Consider the following 19,620-nt stretch of genomic DNA (forward strand, 5'->3'; position numbering starts at 1 on the left):
ATTGGAGGGCAGGGTGGAGGTCTGCTGTGTTTTCTGATGAACGTTGGTTCTGCCTCGGTGACAGTGGTGGCTGTGTGTTGGTTAGCAGGAGGACAGTTGAGGGCCTCTAACTAACATATCGAAGGAAATTGACGGAGATCCGAAATGAGAAATGATTTGGGTCAAGGTCACGGCTAAAGCAGGCTCAGACATGGTAATTCGATGTGTCTATAGGCCCCCTGGCTCAGCAGCTGTTGTGGAGCACCTGAAGGATAATTTGGAAAATATTTCGAGTAGATTTGGGTGGAGATTTTAATTTGCCGGATATAGATTGGGAGACTCAAACTTTCATAACGGGTGGCAGGGACAAAGAATCCAGTTATATGAAAACTACCTTGAGCAGTTAAACAGAGAACCGACTCGTGGCGATAACATATTAGACCTTCTGGTGACAAACAGACCCGAAATATTTGAAACAGTTAACGCAGAACAGGGAATCAGCGATCATAAAGCGGTTACGGCATCGATGACTTCAGCCGTAAAAAGAAATATTAAAAAAGGTAGGAAGATTTTTCTGTTTAGCAAAAATGACAAAAAGCAGATTACAGAGTACCTGACGGTTCAACACAAAAGTTTTATCTCAAGTACAGATAGTGTTGAGGATCAGTGGAGAAAGTTCAAAACCATCGTACAATATGCGTTAGATGAGTATGTGCCAAGCAAGATAGTAAGAGATGGAAAAGAGCCACCGTGGTACAACAACCGAGTTAGAAAACTGCTGCGGAAGCAAAGGGAACTTCACAGCAAACATAAACATAGCCAAAGCCTTGCACACAAACAAAAATTACGCGAAGCGAAATGTAGTGTGAGAAGGGCTATGCGGGAGGCGTTCAATGAATTCGAAAGTAAAGTTCTATGTACTGACTTGGCAGAAAATCCTAAGAAATTTTGGTCTTATGTCAAAGCAGTAGGTGGATCAAAACATAATGTCCAGACACTCTGTGACCAAAATGGTACTGAAACAGAGGATGACAGACTAAAGGCCGAAATACTAAATGGCTTTTTCCAAAACTGTTTCACAGATGAAGACTGCACTGTAGTTCCTTTTCTAGATTGTCGCACAGATGACAAAATGGTAGATATCGAAATAGACGACAGAGGGATGGAGAAACAATTAAAATCGCTCAAAAGAGGAAAGGCCGTCGGACCTGATGGGATACCAGTTCGATTTTACACAGAGTACGCGAAGGAACTTGCCCCCCTTCTTGCAGCGGTGTACCGTAGGTCTCTAGGAAGCGTAGCGTTCCAAAGGATTGGAAAAGGGCACAGGTCGTCCTCGTTTTCAAGAAGGGACGTCGAACAGATGTGCCGAACTATAGACCTATATCTCTAACGTCGATCAGTTGCAGCGTATTGACGCATGGTGCAGGGAATGGCAATTGAATCTCAATGTAGACAAGCGTAATGTGCTGCGAATACATAGAAAGATAGATTCCTTATCATTTAGCTACAAAATAGCAGGTCAGCAACTGGAAGCAGTTAATTCCATAAATTATCTGGGAGTACGCATTAGGAGTGATTGAAAATGGAATGATCATATAAAGTTGATCGTCGGTAAAGCAGATGCCAGACTGAGATTCATTGGAAGAATCCTAAGGAAATGCAATCCGAAAACAAAGGAAGTAGGTTAGAGTACGCTTGTTCGCCCACTGCTTGAATACTTCTCAGCAGTGTGGGATCCGTACCAGATAGGGTTGATAGGAGAGAGAGAGAGAGAGAAGATGCAACGGAGAGCAGCGCGTTTCGTTAGAGGATCATTTAGTAATCGCTAAAGCTTTACGGAGATGATAGATAAACTCCAGTGGAAGACTCTGCAGGAGAGACGCTCAGTAGCTCGGTATGGGCTTTTGTTAAAGTTTCTAGAACATACCTTCACCGAAGAGTCAAGCAGTATATTGCTCCCTCCTACGTATATCTCGCGAAGAGACCATGAGGATAAAATCAGAGAGATCAGAGCCCACACAGAAGCATACCGACAATCCTTCTTTCCACGAACAATACGAGACTGGAATAGAAGGGAGAACCGATAGAGGTACTCAGGGTACCCTCCGCCACACACCGTCAGGTGGCTTGCGGAGTATGTATGTAGATGTAGATGTAGAACATGTCTCATTGCTAGACAAACTGGAACTACACCCAGCGTTATGGTCTGTGGTGCGATTTCTTATGACAGCAGGAACAGTCTCGTAGGTATTTCGAGCACCCTGACTGCAGAACTGTACGTCAGTCTGGTGATTCGACCTGTTGTGCTGCCATTCATGAACAGCAGCCCGGAAGATGTTTCCAACAGGATAACGCTCGACCATACACCGCTGTTGTAACCCAAGATGCTCTACAGGGTTTCGACGTGCTGCCCAGGCCTGCTCGATCACCAGATCTGTCTGCATTCGAACACGTATGAGACATCATCGAACGACAATTCAAGCGTCATCCACAAACAGCATTAATCGTCCCCATATTGACCGAGCAGTTGCAGCAGTCACGGAACTCAATCTCACAACCTGACATCTGACACCTGTACAACACAATGCATGGATGCTTCCATACTTTAATTCAACATTCTAGCCGTTACATAGATTATTAACGTACCAGCATTTCACATATGACTTACCTTATGCTTACATTAAGTCGTGTTCTTGTAGGGTTAATTAATCACTTGAATGTGTTACCTAGACAAATGTATTCCCGAAATTTTTATTACTGTACATTAATTTTTTTTTGGTGTTGCGAATTTTTTTCCATTAGTGTTTTTGAAAAAATGTTATATTGCCTCCAAGAGCTGCTTCGTAAAAGTTCTGATTTATAAAGGTAGTTTCAATCATCCCACAATCATCAGGCTCCTATCTACCAAGTAAAATTATATGTAAGTAACATTATATGTTTAAACTCTCACTAATCTGTTAACTGGTGTAAATGTTAACAACAACACACGTATAATACTCACAGCATCACGTTAGGCGAAATAAATTGGTAAAACCATGAATTATGCACTTGTACTAAAAGTATACCATAACACAGTGAAGGGACTCATTACGAAAACTACATATATAAATTACATCGTCAGTTTATAAAAACAATGCTAGGTAGCGCCCTCATTCATCTTACAAGTGCAGTCGGCGTTAACGCTGTGAACAGAATCATACCATACACAGCCGACTGCAAAGCTTATTGCTGTTTAGTGGCAGAACCAAAGATGGTCATAGATGTCTACATAAATCGATAGTGACTCGTATCTTACTGTAAATAAACTGTGTGCCGTCTGCTAAGATAAGTACACGTGACAGGCATAACAAATGCTCTATACATTGCATCTAATAGCAACTTACACGTGCTAGAATCACAGTTGCGGTGAGGGAAAATAAAATGCATCGAAGTAACGGTTCACATGTTCTCATTAAAGCTATAGCCACATTCAAATGTGCATTGCTTCTGCCGTACCGTAACTTTTAAGATACTGGCGGTAGAGATACATAAAATGATTCCCTAACGGAATTGTCGTAATACGTCATAGTATAACACGCTGAGTTTCATAGACAAAAAGTTATAACGCCATCTCACATAACACACGGAACCAATTAAGGATTACTCACAGACGTAGACACGTTTGTTGATTTAAACTCATGTTGTATGAAGTGTACAGCTAATGTAAGGTTAATAATTGTCTATAAAACTCTTATGTAGGCGGGCTTGGCGCTAGGATGACCACGTTAACAGAACATCAGACACAGTAAACGTCTAAGCCTAAATATGCTTGATTTGTAGCAGTGAGTTAACAGCGTTATATAGCAGCTACGTTTACAGACACTTACAAAAAAGAAACAATACTGCAGGTATTTAACAGATATTAGCAGGCATGTACGGACGCTATACTATAAATAAAAACAAAGAAATATTATGCTTAAAACATGCCACAGTGTTGGGAAATAAGTAGGTAATGTGAACTAACGTACAATTAAGGCAGGACGTATTATCACTGTTGGAGCAATCAAACGGTCTGTAGTACGCCTTAAAAATTTTTGAAAAAATTCCACGAAATTTCTGTCATTTAAAATAGGACAGCCGCTTTTTTTTTCAAAGTCAGTAAATTTCCAGTTGTTGTGTAATATCCATATTGCGGCCTTTGCTGATTATGTGCAGCCGGCCGCGGTGGTCTCGCGGTTCTAGGCGCGCAGTCCGGAACCGTGCGATTGCTACGGTCGCAGGTTCGAATCCTGCCTCGGGCATGGATGTGTGTGATGTCCTTAGGTTAGTTAGGTTTAAGTAGTTCTAAGTTCTAGGGGACTGATAACCACAGCAGTTGAGTCCCATAGTGCTCAGAGCCATTTGAACCATTTGATTATGTGCAGTAATTGTAAACTGTCCTCTATTTTAGAAACGTTATAGTTTCTATTTTTCATGTGTAGTGAGAATGTGGGCAGATTGCATCATTCTTGCAAATACGTTCTTTGTGTATATGACACGTATTTTATGTACAGTTTGTCCTACGTAAACTATATGACACTCACTGCACTGCATTCAACACACGAGTACCACAGACTGGTCTAACTGGCTCGTCCTGTTGATCGTGTGCACAGTACTATTTCTGATGGTATTGTTAGTATGAAAAGCTAATGTGACATTAGTTCAAAAATGGTTCAAATGGCTCTGAGCACTATGAGACTTAACATCTGAGGTCATCAGTCCCCTAGAACTTAGAACTACTTAAACCTAACTAACCTAAGAACATCACACACATCCATGCCCGACGCAGGATTCGAACCTGCGACCGTAGCAGTCACGCGGTTCCGGAATGAAGCGCCTAGAACCGCTCCGCCACCGCGGCCAGCGCGCGACATTCGTATTACGAAAAATGTATTCAATTTTATCGGATACCTTCCCTATACCTGGAAGCGTGAGAAACATGTTTTTCTTTTTTTCTCTGCATTTAATAGCGTTATTTCCTTACGATTTTAGTTTTCGGTAGCCTTCAATTTCCTGCGAAATAACCTGTCTACTATGACAGAAGTGTAGCCATTAGTTGTTGCTGTGTATCGTAATGTGTCCACCTCTTTCCCCTGTTTTCCTTTGAATGAACCAGCTTAATTAATCGTCCAATCATCGCACTTTTAAAGCGTATTTATGACTTTCATGGTGGCAAGAAGACTGGTATATGACAACATCCCTGGTTGTTCCTTTGTGGAATACGTTGGATCCATGTTTACCATTAGCATTCGTTATTCTTATATCTAAAAAAATTGCTGGAGAATGAGGGTGGTGGTAGTGTGCTCCAGGCTTTTAAGTTCTCCGACACTCTGCACTTCAGTGAGCTCCTCTCCTGTCACTCTCAATTCTCTGTAGGTGTTCGTCGCATTTTCTCCTATACCCCTCAATTTTATCGTTTGGACTAAAAATTTTTAGTTCTTCTCTAATATCTCGATTTCTTAGTCTGTCTTCTATTTTTCAACCTTTAACTCGTCTCAGAAATTTTACTTATTGAGCCTGAACACAGCTTTCTTGCTTTGTGCTCATCACTCGATTCCATAGAGCAGTGTCTTGACCGCAACTGTTATGTAAAATTTGAGTAACTTTGCTAGTTTTGTTTTTAAGGTTTCTGTTAATTGTTCCACATTCTCTTTCTCTCTCTATATCTCTCTCTCTCCCTCTCTGTTTCCGACCGAATAGACATCGGAAGGCCCAACGGCATTGACCGACCGCTGTGTCTTCCTCAGCCGAAGACGTCACTGGATGCGGATACAGGTAAGCATGTGGTCAGCGCACCGCTCACCCGGTTGTTGTCAGCTTTCGTGACCGGAGCCGCTACTTCTCAGTCAAGTAGCTCCTCAATTGGCCTCACAAGGGCTGAGTGCAGACCGCTTGCCAACAGCACTCGGCAGACCTGAACGGTCACCCATCCAAGTGCTAGTCAAGCCCGACAGCGTTTAACTTCAGTGATCTGACGGGAGTCGGTATGAACACCGCGGCAAGGCCGTTGCCAATTGGTCCACACAACTGGCTAAATTTGCTAAGCTTAATTTCTGTATCCCAAGTAACTGAAATGTTTTACTTGTTTTAAAATATTTTGACCTGCCACTATTTTGATTCTAATGTGAGTCTTTCCCCCATGAAGGCCACTGTCTTAGTTTTTTTCTGTTGATATCCCCATGTAATATTTCGCACTTATTTGTTTCAGTAAGTAAATTCCTTTCTCAAGGTCCTCTTTTTTAAATCTGCTAGAATCACTCCCTCGTCAGCATTGGCCTATAGTAAGTTATTGAAAAGAGTCGTTCTGTATATGTACATACCTTTTTGGGATTCTGTTTTCCATACATGCATTTATTTCACTCTGTAAATGTTAAACAAAGTTAGGCACATATAGCAATCTTGTCGTACTCCTTTGTTAGTTGGTATCTCATTTGCCAATTTTCCAGCTATTGAGTGATAGTCGTGTTCTGATACAAATTTTTGTCGCATTTACTAGATGTTTTGGATATCCGCTATTCATCAGTGTCTTTCAAAGTTTCTATCTATTGACATTGTCAAAAGCTTTTATAAAATCGATCAAAGCAATGTGTGTTTCTTTATGGTATTCACTGCGTTTCTGTATTATCTGTTGTAAAATAAAAACTGCGTGTATCGTAGAGCGTCCTTTCCTAAACCCCGTTTGTTCCCAATGCAGTATTGCTTCCGTTATGCTTTTAAGTTTTTCGTTTAAAATCTTACCATATATCTTACAGGCTAAGTCTAGTGAACTTATTCTTCTACCGTTGTTGCAGAGGCTTTTGTCCCCTTTCTTAAGAACTCATATCACTCTAGCAATCCTCCATACTTTCGCTCTTCCAACATTCGTTTAAGAGAGGTAATGTAGTATCAGTCCTTCATACTTTAGCAGTTCAGCATTAATACCATCTCTTCCTACCGCTTTGCTGTTCTTAAGTGATACTAAGGCACATTTTTTTTCGTCAGGCTATATTTCATCTAATCCCTTGCATCTATTGTTTCAATTTCAGATTCTTGTGCTGTATCGTCATACCATAGTGCTTTGTAATAATTTACCCCTGTTCTTCTTCGACATTGTTTACTTGTAACTTCTATATCTCTGTTGTTTTTAAAGTTTTTAAAACCTAACAGGCCATTTGCTGCCTCCAGTGAACACCGTTCTGATATTAGAAATAAATCTGTCCCAATGATCTTAGTGTACCTTTCTTACTATACATTTGGAAATATTTCTTCTCTCTTTTCAGCTTTGGAGTTGTTTATGTGTTTTATACATACATCCTGTTTTTCTTTCATAGCTTTTCTTATGCACTCAACCCATATTTTTAAGTCCTTTCTTTTCCTTAAGGGGAGGTTTACTACATTTTGGTTCAAAAAAACTATTTTTTAAATTGCATATTTGGATCCATAAAAGTATTTAGAATCCACTCCTGAAACGGAACGGAAATGTTTGTTATTCGCGGTTGAGAAAAAATATGCACCTGCCTGAAATCGGCCTTTTTCACGCACCAGTTTTTTTTTTTTTTCTTTCGGAGGAGGTGTTATTGTACCGGTGCTTGGGAGGAAACACACAAAATTCAAATGAAAGTTTGAACGCGTGTGTTTGGAAGTTAGCTCCCAAGCATTTACATTCTAGTGCGAAGGCTGTGGAGATTGCGACTTTCCTGGCGGTGAGCAGCTTCAGCGAAGGGTATTCAACAAGTCTGAAAACCATGACAACGATGGACGTCACCATGGGACTCTATTCGACTCGGTTTGCCAAGCATTCGGACGACCACCGGATTCAAGCGGCCGAAAACCGCTTGTCATCGGCAGTGCGAGCGGCTCTGGAGCAGCGCAGAATGGCCCAGGTCGAGCAGAACGCCCTCTATGAGGGAGCGGAAGGACTAGTTTATCGACCCGGAGTAGCAGATTGAACGTACGTTGCATAATACTGCATTTATATGTAGTCAAAACTTCAAACGCGTTTGTCTCGAAATGACGTTCTTTTATGACGCAGTATGGCAACTTCAAATCTACCGTACCGTTTGGCATGATTCTTTGTTTCCGACGAAGCTAACTAAATTGTCTAGGAGTTTTGCCACTTTTATTCCAATCCATCAAATATAAATATTTTTACTTGACCGACAAAGTCGAAAACTCCACGAAAAAACCCTATTTATTTTCAAATGGCCGCCATTTTGTTTCCTATGATCCAAATAATTTAAGCGAAGTATAACTCCTAAGTAATCTAACATCAATTCAATTTTGATTTCAGAAGAGCCGGATGACCTGTAACATGTCGCGCGTGGAGGTCTACATCGAAATTTTGTTTCGTTCCGGCGGCACTTCCGTCTTTGTTCTTCGATATTTCCGGTCAAAAAAATACCAGTTTGTAGAAGAAATATCAATAAACATTTTGACCAAATTTGACATTGATATCTATAACATATCCCGAGAACAAAATTCTCAAACAACATCCTTTTTTCTGGCCAAAGATACTAAACCTCCCCTTATCTTTTTTTTTTTTTTTTTTTTTTTTTTTTTTTTTTTTTTTCCGAGAGCTTTTCCTCCTGCTCTATCTATAACGTTCTTTAGATTTTTACTTTCTCCTCTTATATGATCTTTAGTTTGCAAGTTTCTTAGCTCTTCATTCAATGTGCTTTGGTAAAGATGTTTGATGCAGTCCTCTTCCAGCAAGCATACTTTATAAGCGCTTTGATCTTGTTGATTACTTATTCGTTTTTCCATTTTCTTCCATTTCCCAAGAAGATCTATTCTGGAGATTAGTAGAAAATCATCCGATCCTATGCCTTGACCCGCTAGCGTATCATGTAGTAGAAACTAGTCAGTTATTGATCTAAGACCTCTACTGGCCCAAGTATACTTAGGGTGCATCTTGTTTCTTAAAAACTGACCTTTCTACTTTTAGATTAGTGTAAGTGTCAAAATCTCTCAGTATTTTTTTTCCATTTTCATTACATACCGGTTCTCCAAAAGGCCCTGTAAAATTCTTTACTAGGATATTTCCTAGTTTGGCATCGAAATAACCTGCACAGTAGTGCTGTATTTAACCAGAGCTTTCCGTAGTTCTTCATAGAAGGTTCTAGACTCATCTTTGTTTTTCCTTCTTCTGGTGAATATTCGCTTGTAACAATGGCGTTGCCTCTTCTCAGTTTCAGTCTGAATATGAGTAATCTTCCGCTTATATACGTGCAGGAGTAATACCACACCTTTGCCTCCTCTTTCATTTTGTTTGACTCCACTGTAGAACATAGTTTAATCGCCTATATATTTATTATTTGTCATTTTCATTTTCGTTTCTTTGATTGCTACAGCATCAATATTCACTTCTTTTAATATATTTGCTAGTTCTGTCTCTTTTTGACATTACAGTTGCTACTTTGATATGTCTGTTGCTCCATTTTCGTTTGTCCTTTTTCATAGATCTGTCATTGACCTTTGAGACCAACCTGTTTCCGAGACCGCTTGGGGTACTTAGAAGTAGCGAGTGTTTTCTGAGAGTTAGCTCAGTCTCCAATCTAGAAGAAGCAGGATTTTCTTTCGGGGTTCAGTGAGCCTACGACGCTAACAAATAGGCACATTGTCAACTACAGGAACAAAGAGAAGCGAAAGATTGCCTGTTATAGCAAAGAGAACTGTCCATGTCGTTTGGAGACATAGGTTTCTCATTCCTCCTCATTTCCAACCCTCGGAAAGCCATCCTCAGTGTCTCTTTACGCCTCCACGAGGAAGAACAAGCAATTTTTTTGAAATTTTACCTACTTATTAAGGGTTGCTGTCATTTTGTGTGCGTTATTAACTTTTCTCTGAATGACTGCAATTGTAATCCGATTTTGGAATTCAGTTGCTCAGTACCTTAGGAATCTGTGTAATCTGGCCATCTTGCTCTTGGAATTTGTATTAAGGGGTTAATCTGCAACTGATATATTAGAATCTCCAAATAAGATTAACAGCTCCAGAAACAGTTTACCCTTATGTTGGTCATTAGGAAATAGTCCGGAAGGACCCTGAATTCCTAATTAGATGGATGGATTATTAATTTTTAATTGTATTCCTCATTATCAGAAGCCTGGCGCGGTTGCCGATACACGCGTCCCGACATGTTGCAGGTCAGCGGAAGGTTGCTGTGATGCAAAAATAAGGGCATAGGACAGTCGCGCAAATGTCAAGAGATAGTTGAAATAGTAAAATAGTAATGGAAGGATATGTGGTAGTAAATACCGCATAGGAATACAAGGCTTGAATAAAGTAAGACTGTTCATGTGGATGTAGTTTTGCAATGATTAAGGGGAGATGAGTAGTCTTGCACAGGTTACACTAGTGTATAACATTTACATTATATTACATTAATACTTGTTCCATAAATCATGAATACGACATTTCGTATTGATGTGACACATGTGAGAAAGAAGTTTTTTCTTCTCAAAATAATTAAGTTTTTTTTACAGTTGCTAATTCATATCTAAAAACTCATCTATTGAGTAGAAGGAATAGTCATACAGAAATTATTTTAATTTGTTTTTAAATGTTGGCTGGCTATCTGTCAGATTGTTAATGCTATTTGGAAAATGACCAAAGATATTTGTGTCAGCATAATTACCCTTTTCTGTGGCAAAGTCAGATTTAATCTAAAATAGTGAAGATCATCTTTTTTTTTAGTGTTGTAGTTATGCACTTCACTATTATTTTTGAACTGCGATGGGTTTTTAATAACAAATTTCATAAGCGAATATATGCATTGCAAAGGTGCTGTGAATATCCTGAGTTCCTTGAACAAGTGTCTGCAAGGTGATCTTGGATGGGCTCCAGCTGTTACTCTGATTACACGCTTTTGTGCAATGAGTACTTTTTCTCTTAATGAAGAATTAGTCCGAAATATGATGTCATGGGGAAAACAGGCGTAGTAGGCTAATTTACGGATATTTTTATCACCATGATTTGCAATAACCCTGATAACGTATGTAGCTGAACCTAACTGTTTCAGCAGATCATCGATGTGTTTCTTCCAGTTCGATTTCTGATCGATGCACACACCCAGAAATTTTGAATATTCTGCCTTAGCAACAACTCTGTATTTATCAATGCTATTATGCCATTTACTGTACAGAATTCTATGTACTGAATTTTCTCAAAATTTAGTGAGGGCCATTTGCAGAGAACCACTTAAAAATTTTCTGAAAGCCGTTATTAACAATTTCCTCAGCTGTTTCTTGATTGTTGGATGTGATTACTATACTTGTATCATCAGCAAAAAAACTAGCTTTAAACTTCATGATTATACAGTGGCAAGTCATTAATGTACATATACACTCCTGGAAATTGAAATAAGAACACCGTGAATTCATTGTCCCAGGAAGGGGAAACTTTATTGACACATTCCTGGGGTCAGATACATCACATGATCACACTGACAGAACCACAGGCACATAGACACAGGCAACAGAGAATGCACAATGTCGGCACTAGTACAGTGTATATCCACCTTTCGCAGCAATGCAGGCTGCTATTCTCCCATGGAGACGATCGTAGAGATGCTGGATGTAGTCCTGTGCAACGGCTTGCCATGCCATTTCCACCTGGCGCCTCAGTTGGACCAGCGTTCATGCTGGACGTGCAGACCGCGTGAGACGACGCTTCATCCAGTCCCAAACATGCTCAATGGGGGACAGATCCGGAGATCTTGCTGGCCAGGGTAGTTGACTTACACCTTCTAGAGCACGTTGAGTGGCACGGGATATATGCGGACGTGCATTGTCCTGTTGGAAGAGCAAGTTCCCTCGCCGGTCTAGGAATGGTAGAACGATGGGTTCGATGACGGTTTGGATGTAGCGTGCACTATTCAGTGTCCCCTCGACGATCACCAGCGGTGTACGGCCAGTGTAGGAGATCGCTCCCCACACCATGATGCCGGGTGTTGGCCCTGTGTGCCTCGGTCGTATGCAGTCCTGATTGTGGCGCTCACCTGCACGGCGCCAAACACGCATACGACCATCATTGGCACCAAGGCAGAAGCGACTCTCATCGCTGAAGACGACACGTCTCCATTCGTCCCTGCATTCACGCCTGTCGCGACACCACTGGAGGCGGGCTGCACGATGTTGGGGCGTGAGCGGAAGACGGCCTAACGGTGTTCGGGACCGTAGCCCAGCTTCATGGAGACGGTTGCGAATGGTCCTCGCCGATACCCCAGGAGCAACAGTGTCCCTAATTTGCTGGGAAGTGGCGGTGCGGTCCCCTACGGCACTGCGTAGGATCCTACGGTCTTGGCGTGCATCCGTGCGTCGCTGCGGTCCGGTCCCAGGTCGACGGGCAATTGCACCTTCCGCCGACCAATGGCGACAACATCGATGTACTGTGGAGACCTCACGCCCCACGTGTTGAGCAATTCGGCGGTACGTCCACCCGGCCTCCCGCATGCCCACTATACGCCCTCGCTCAAAGTCCGTCAACTGCACATACGGTTCACGTCCATGCTGTCGCGGCATGCTACCAGTGTTAAAGACTGTGATGGAGCTCCGTATGCCACGGCAAACTGGCTGACACTGACGGCGGCGGTGCACAAATGCTGCGCCGCTAGCGCCATTCGACGGCCAACACCGCGGTTCCTGGTGTGTCCGCTGTGCCGTGCGTGTGATCATTGCTTGTACAGCCCTCTAGCAGTGTCCGGAGCAAGTATGGTGGGTCTGACACACCGGTGTCAATGTGTTTTTTTTTTCCATTTCCAGGAGTGTATAAGACCAATAAGAGATCTAAGACTGAACCCTGTGGGACACCATTCCCGACACCTTCCCAGTTAGAGAACAGTGCTGACTTTTTCAGACTGTCTGGACTGTTAATTTCAACCTACTGCATTCTTCCTGTTAAATTTGAATTAAACCATTTGTGCACTGCCCCACTCATACCACACTACTTAAGCTTATCTTGAAGCATATCATGATTCACACAGTGAAGAGCCTTTAAGAGATCACAAAATATCCCAATGAGTGATGTTCGGTTATTCAAAGCATCTAATATTTGATCATTGCAAGTATATATAGAATTTTCTGATGAAAAGTCTTTCTGAAAACCAAATTGACATTTTGTTAATATTTCATTTTTACAAATATCTGATGCTACTCTTGAATACATTACTTTTTCAAGAATTTTGGATAAATCTGTCAGGAGTGAGATTGGGCGGTAATTGTTAGCATCAGACCTTTCCCCTTCCTTATGCAATAGTTTAACAACAGTGTACATCAGTCTGTGTGGAAAAATGCTCTGTTTCAGTGAGCTACTGCATATGTGGCTCAGAATCCAACTTATCTGTCGGGGACAAGCTTTCAGTACTCTGTTGGAAATGTTATCAATTCAATGTGATTTATTACTTCTGAGTGAATTTATCATTTCCCTAATTTCAGTAGGAGAAGTGTGTTGATTTTCAATTTTATCATACTGCATAGGTATTGCCTCTTCCATGTACTGCCTTGCTTTTCTAATGAATAGCTGTATCCTATTTTCTCTACGACACCTAAAAATGATTATAAAAATGGCTCAATTTTCATTAGCAAACTTTTCATTGAGTTTGATATAAATACAGTCTTCCTGTGCTGTATCAAACGAGCCTTCAGACTGAAGACACCAACTCCGTTGATCCATTTTGGTTGTGGGACAACGGCTGGTCAAATATTTAAAACAGAAATTCGCCAAACAGTCGTGCTAATTGAGAAATTATTTTATTTGAGGTTCCGGTTTTGACATTTTGATATGCCATCTTCAATTCCATATGTACGGCTCAAAAATTATCAATTTTGGCATACTGACACCATTTGTTTCTGGATGTCGTGAATTTGTATCTCAAGTGCTTCCCTCGAATTCAAATTCGCGGCATCCAGAAACAGATAGCGCCAGTATGTCAATACCGATAATTTTTGAGAGGTTCATATGTGGCCTGAATGTGGCTTATTGAACTGATAGCGAAAATGATATAAAATAAAATAACTTTTCAATTTGCACGGCCGTTTCCGAATTTCTTTGATACATAGAAGACACGAACAGCTGTCTTCAGCGATATGCGCGTATAGTACCCTTAGGCACATTTAAATATCATTCACTTTAGTGCCCTTATTGCGCCGTCTAGGTCTTAACTTTTGTAATAGGAATGCAATTAAGAATTCAAGCATTCGTAATTGATAACATCCGCTACAGTTTCAATATTTCTTTTTCCAGTAAAAGGAAAGCATAACCACGTTTCAGAATAACATCCTGTTCTGAAGATGCATGGAATGTCCATGTGAGTCAACTAACATCTGTTAATTTAGTGATCCTCTATTACACGGCAGGTAAGTAGAAAATCGATCTCATATATTCTTAGTCTGAACGGAAGACCTCTCGAAGAGCAGAGCTGTGGTGCGGGCTTAAGTGTGTTGCAAACAGACTTCCACATAAAGCGAGATAGCCGGCCTTTCGGTCGCAGTACAGCATATTCACTTATCTCGTACCAACCACACATCTAAGTTAACCTTGGACCACAGACCTGCTCTGCGAGAGGTTTCCCGTCTGGCCTAGGAATATATATGGATTTTCTGCTTACATGCCATGTACCAGAGACTCATTGTATTAACCCCTGATAGTTGTCTCGTATGGACATCCTACGCATCTGAGGTTTGGACTGTTGTCCTGAAATATGGTTGTACTTTCCTTTTAATGGAAAGTATAATTTCATTACAGCTATAGCGGATCTTATCAAACATGAATAATACACATGACAGTCAGTGAAGAATGTTACTGTTGCAACTATCATCCATACGGCTGGCTACATGTCTGTAAGCCCCATTTCATTTTCACTACCGTCATAATTAAATTTTCCTCTACAGCCTGTTCTCTGATATATTTGGCTCTCTCAGTAATTCCCAACCGGCATCTCCCCATTGGTCGCTGACCAAACCTTAGTTTCTCAATACTTTTTGCATTACAAGTGCATGTCTCTCCGTCATAAGTAAAACTAGTAACTCATATTGATTGTATGTTTTCTTTTCTAGCTTAGTTTTAAAAATCACTATGTGGTTTACCAACATCACCCCACATCATTTTCACTCTTCTGTTTATTTCTTTTGCTGCCCATCATTGTCTTTAACTGCCCAAAATACCAAGACACGACAACCAGTAGTATGGTTTCATTTTTGATTCATATTACCCTATTTTATTATCAATGTGTGGGTTGTTATTATTATTGTTATAATTTCACATATAATAGCATACTTCACAGTATGAAATAATGTGTGTGTTACTGCAAAATTAGGAAAATTCGAAGGCTATCCGTGTATTAACGTCCAATCGTCGCGAAATGGAAACCACAGTGAAAGTCAAAAAGGTTTTATTTGCAATAAGACTCTATACCTTCCAGATACTTCTCCGCATAGTCACCGCTCCGAGTGAAGTGGCGTAATGGTTAGCACACTGGACTCGCAATCGGGAGGACGATCGTTCAGTTCCGCGTCCGGGAATCCTGGTTTAGGTTTCCCATGATTTCTCGAAATCACTTCAGGCCCATGCCGGAACGGTTCCTTTGAAAGAGTGTGGCCGACTTCCTTCTCCATCCTTCCCTAATCCAATGAGACCGATGACCTCACTGTTTGGTCTCTTCCACCAAATCAACCCAACCCAACCCGACTTAGACATGTGTCGTAGCTTCGTGCAAATTTTCCAATGCCCTCACCACAGAAGACAGCCGCCTGTGCTCTCCGCCAGTTCCCTACGCTGGTCTGCAGCTCGTTGTCGGTGCCAAAATGTTGTCTTCATAGCCAGCGGTTCATCTGAGCAGAGATGAAAATCAGAGAGAGCAAGTCCGGGCCGTATGGTAGGTGATCAAACATTTCCCGTCGAAGATGCTCTAGGAACGTCTTCATTTCCCCTGCAGTGTGCGACCGAGAATTGTCACGAAAAAGGAAATGAACGACAGTTACGTTATGTGGGCTGTGTGAATTCAAGAGTAATCTCTCAGCAAGCGCTCATACTTGGCGGGAGACACTACTTTCCAGGCATCTTCACATGCTCACTGTGACCTCAGGACTGAAGAGAGCTAAATGCCGCTATCGACAGTCGTACTATAGACACTGCCCGATGCGTTTGTGCAAAGCTTCATCGGATTTTCACTATTGTCTCCATTTCGCGACCGATCTGGCCTTAATAAACGAATATCCCTCGTATTTTTACCTCAAAACTTTTCCTGACAGTCCTGGTTGTTGGAAGTACTATGCAACATCTTCTTCAGTTCCTTTAAACAGACAAAAAAAGAGCACTTGTACTCCCAAGGTTTCGTATAATGTACTAAGTTTCTTGGTGCTTCAGTATCTGTTACTACAAATATCGCAGTTTTCCTGAGGAGAAGAACTCCTTACCAGTAATGGAGAACCGTTGTAGATTTATACATGTGTGAATTTATGCTTCACTGTTTTTGTTTAAATAGTACACCACACAGCCTCGCAGCGTGTTTTTCGGTAGCTCTCATTGTAACGTTTCATAGACAGGAAGCATCGGCTTGAGAGAGGCTAGTAGCGGCCGTAACCTAGAGACGTCCTAGTCACACGTAATGAAACCCTATCCCGGTGTTTGAGCCGTTAGAAAAGCAGCTCACGATCCTAAAGTGTGCGGGATCGGAGCTGGCCTATTTCCAGCCATTGGTTCACCGCGTGTGACCGGTGTCGCTAAACTAACCGCTTCCTTGTACTACAATTGTTAGTCTCCTCGACGTGCTGCACTTACGAGGTATTCCCACCTATTTCACTTCCGTTCAGCTGCATGAACGCTACATGACTGCATCGCCGCCAGTTCCAAAGCCAGAAGTGACGTCATTGTTCTGTGCTCCCAGTTGGAGTTATTTTGCCATTTTAACTTAATCTTCTTACTACTATTTAATTAACGATTTAGGAATTCGCCTGTTTCGACTTCACAGCGCTCTCTCTATTGAAGGTACCCTTAATTGTATTTGTGGATCACAGCAAAAACGAGATATAATTCCAATTTTTTTTCATATTGGCATCCATTTTACTACAATCTGTTCAGTGCCTAACCACAGCTATTAAAATATTAATTTCTGCATTCTCAAGTATTGCACTCGTCTACTTTGCTGTTGCTCAGCTTTCGCGACTACCTAAGAACATTCTAATTTTGATTGAATAATATGAACAAATATTGCTAAGTCTCTCTCTGTCACCGAAATATTACCAGCAGTTTATGATACCTAGGTGAAGCACATTTCAGTCTTCCGTGAGAACCGACCTCTCTAGCGTAATTCATAGCAAATAATATGTGACGAATGCCTCTAAGAAACTAATAAATGGTTGACGAAGTCAAGAATGAAGAGAACTAATTTGAAACACAGTTTTACTTTACCGGCGTTCTTGCTGTACATTGAGAGCAATGATCCGTCACAACACAAAACCAGACCCACAAATCCTTTGGGCTTCTACAAGAACCGGGAGACGACTTTCATTTCTGCCGTTTCACGCAGTTAAAATTATCATCCAGAAGACGGCGTCAAAGAGTATCGTATCGACAAAAGTCATTTGCAGCGTGCCGCGGCCGTACGAAGTATGCTCGCTGTTATCCCACTTGTAATTCCTCTGTTTCTCGCTTGTCCCGTCGACAATGGGAAGCCGCAAGGTGACATGGGAGAGCGACGCTCTTCTGGTAATCAGTTCTGGTCACTTCACTGAATGGTCATCAGGGTGTAGCCATATTAATAACAAGGGAAAAACGTCATTTCGGCACACTTTATCCTAGTCCAGATCCGATGAGAGGAGCAGTTTTGTAATGAAAATCTGTCGTTATCGTGTTTAGCAGCTCTCCCGTTACCGTGCAGCACAAAGCCATACATGTGCGTCCACCACTCCATCTCTTCTAACGTCTGGCGCAAGGGTCGCTATTCTATTTTTATCTGATGTTAGATTCAGTCACTACCATTCTTTCCCTGGGGGGGTAGGACTGATTCTTGGACTAGCGACATAGGCAATCGCTTCACTTGTGGCGGCCATCTGATTAACTGGAAATGGGTGCAGCAGCGGCTGGGCCTGATTACCCGCAGCATCCCAGCCAGCCACTGCACTGACATCCTGCTCTGGCCGGACACGAAACATTTTCCCGCTACCGACAACAACACCGTGATGTGGCTGTTAGGTCAGTTTATGACATATATCATCATCCACAGTAGTGAAGATAATCTCATTAGTTTCGAGGCTTACATGAGAACGGCACGTTGGAAGATGAAACGTTACCCAAATTTCAGGAAGATGTTTGCTAACATGTTAGACATAATTTTTGAAAAACAAGGCGTAGGGTAATTCTCTGCGCCAGTAAGGACGCAAATCCCATGCAAGACTATGTAGCGAACACAATAGACAACGAACAAGGGGCTACACCGGTTCCTAGGACTGCTCCCGTCTTCTCAGTGGTGTTATTAACTTCATTATGACGTTTTCAAATTTATGTTTCCTGTGCATGTCCTTGTTATCCGTTTGTATGTTCCAAATGACTTTGAGTTTTGACGGTTGTGAATCAATTGACAGAACTGCCATTCTAGTTAAGACAGTCAAATATATTGTAATTCTCTTTAATATGTTTGCGTTTTGGTTCTAAGTCTCTGTCTAGACTGAAGATGCTACTGTCAGTTTAATATTTTGTTCTGTTTTGTAAGCTTACAAATGGCACTATATTGAAATGTGTTCTTCAGTCTATTGTAGGATACAATTCGTGTTGAAACAGTTTCAGCACTTCATTATTTTGTTTTTGTGCTTATGTACTTATACGGTTGTTTTAATAAAGAAAAAAGTGAAAAAAAACACTCCACACACCCGTCGTCTGTGTACGTTAGAACCTGGTGTAAGTAGGTACAATCCATCGACCACCTCTAATTAAATTCTTGACAGAAAAGTACAGTATAATTATTTTACTACACTTCGAAGGGAAAAATTCCAGCATGTACGATCCAGCTAATTATCCAACGCAGGTAGACACAGTATCCAATAGAAATGGCGTTCATTAATTGCAATACGACAAGGAAAAATCAGCCAGCGATCTACTACGCCTATGGACTAAGAAAATGAAGTACACAATCTTGAATAACTGTTTTCAACTGTTGGGTTCGCAGAGGAAGCTGCTGAATTCAGCCCTCATCCCATCCCTCATCATTCCATAACTTTTGTACCACAAAAATACGAATTCTGTCCATATCCGTATCTATCAGTCGTATCAGGGGATAGCGGATATAAATCCAAGCAAAAGTTCTGAACTATACGATAAATCTTGAACGGAACTGCCACCTGTAAGTTCACCAATACGAGGGAAATCAACCCCTCAATCCCATACTAACACCAACTTTAAAAAACTCTTTTATATAGGCCGTCTCTACGTTTGTGATTGAACCCAGTATTCTCAGGTTTTTTCTGAGCTATCGCAGCATGTTTCTCTGGAAATAGTATGAATCAGAGATAACGACGTTACCCAACTTGTGCCTTTGAATACTGGGGTAAGGTCACAATAGTTCAGCTGTCAGTTATACTTCAGCAGGTAAAGTCAGGATTTGTTGCACCTTTAACGATCGTGAATTTTAATAAATAACCTGTCGTTCAT

The sequence above is a fragment of the Schistocerca gregaria genome, chromosome 5, assembly GCF_023897955.1.
Source record: "Schistocerca gregaria isolate iqSchGreg1 chromosome 5, iqSchGreg1.2, whole genome shotgun sequence".
NCBI classification, from domain to species: Eukaryota; Metazoa; Arthropoda; class Insecta; order Orthoptera; family Acrididae; genus Schistocerca; species Schistocerca gregaria.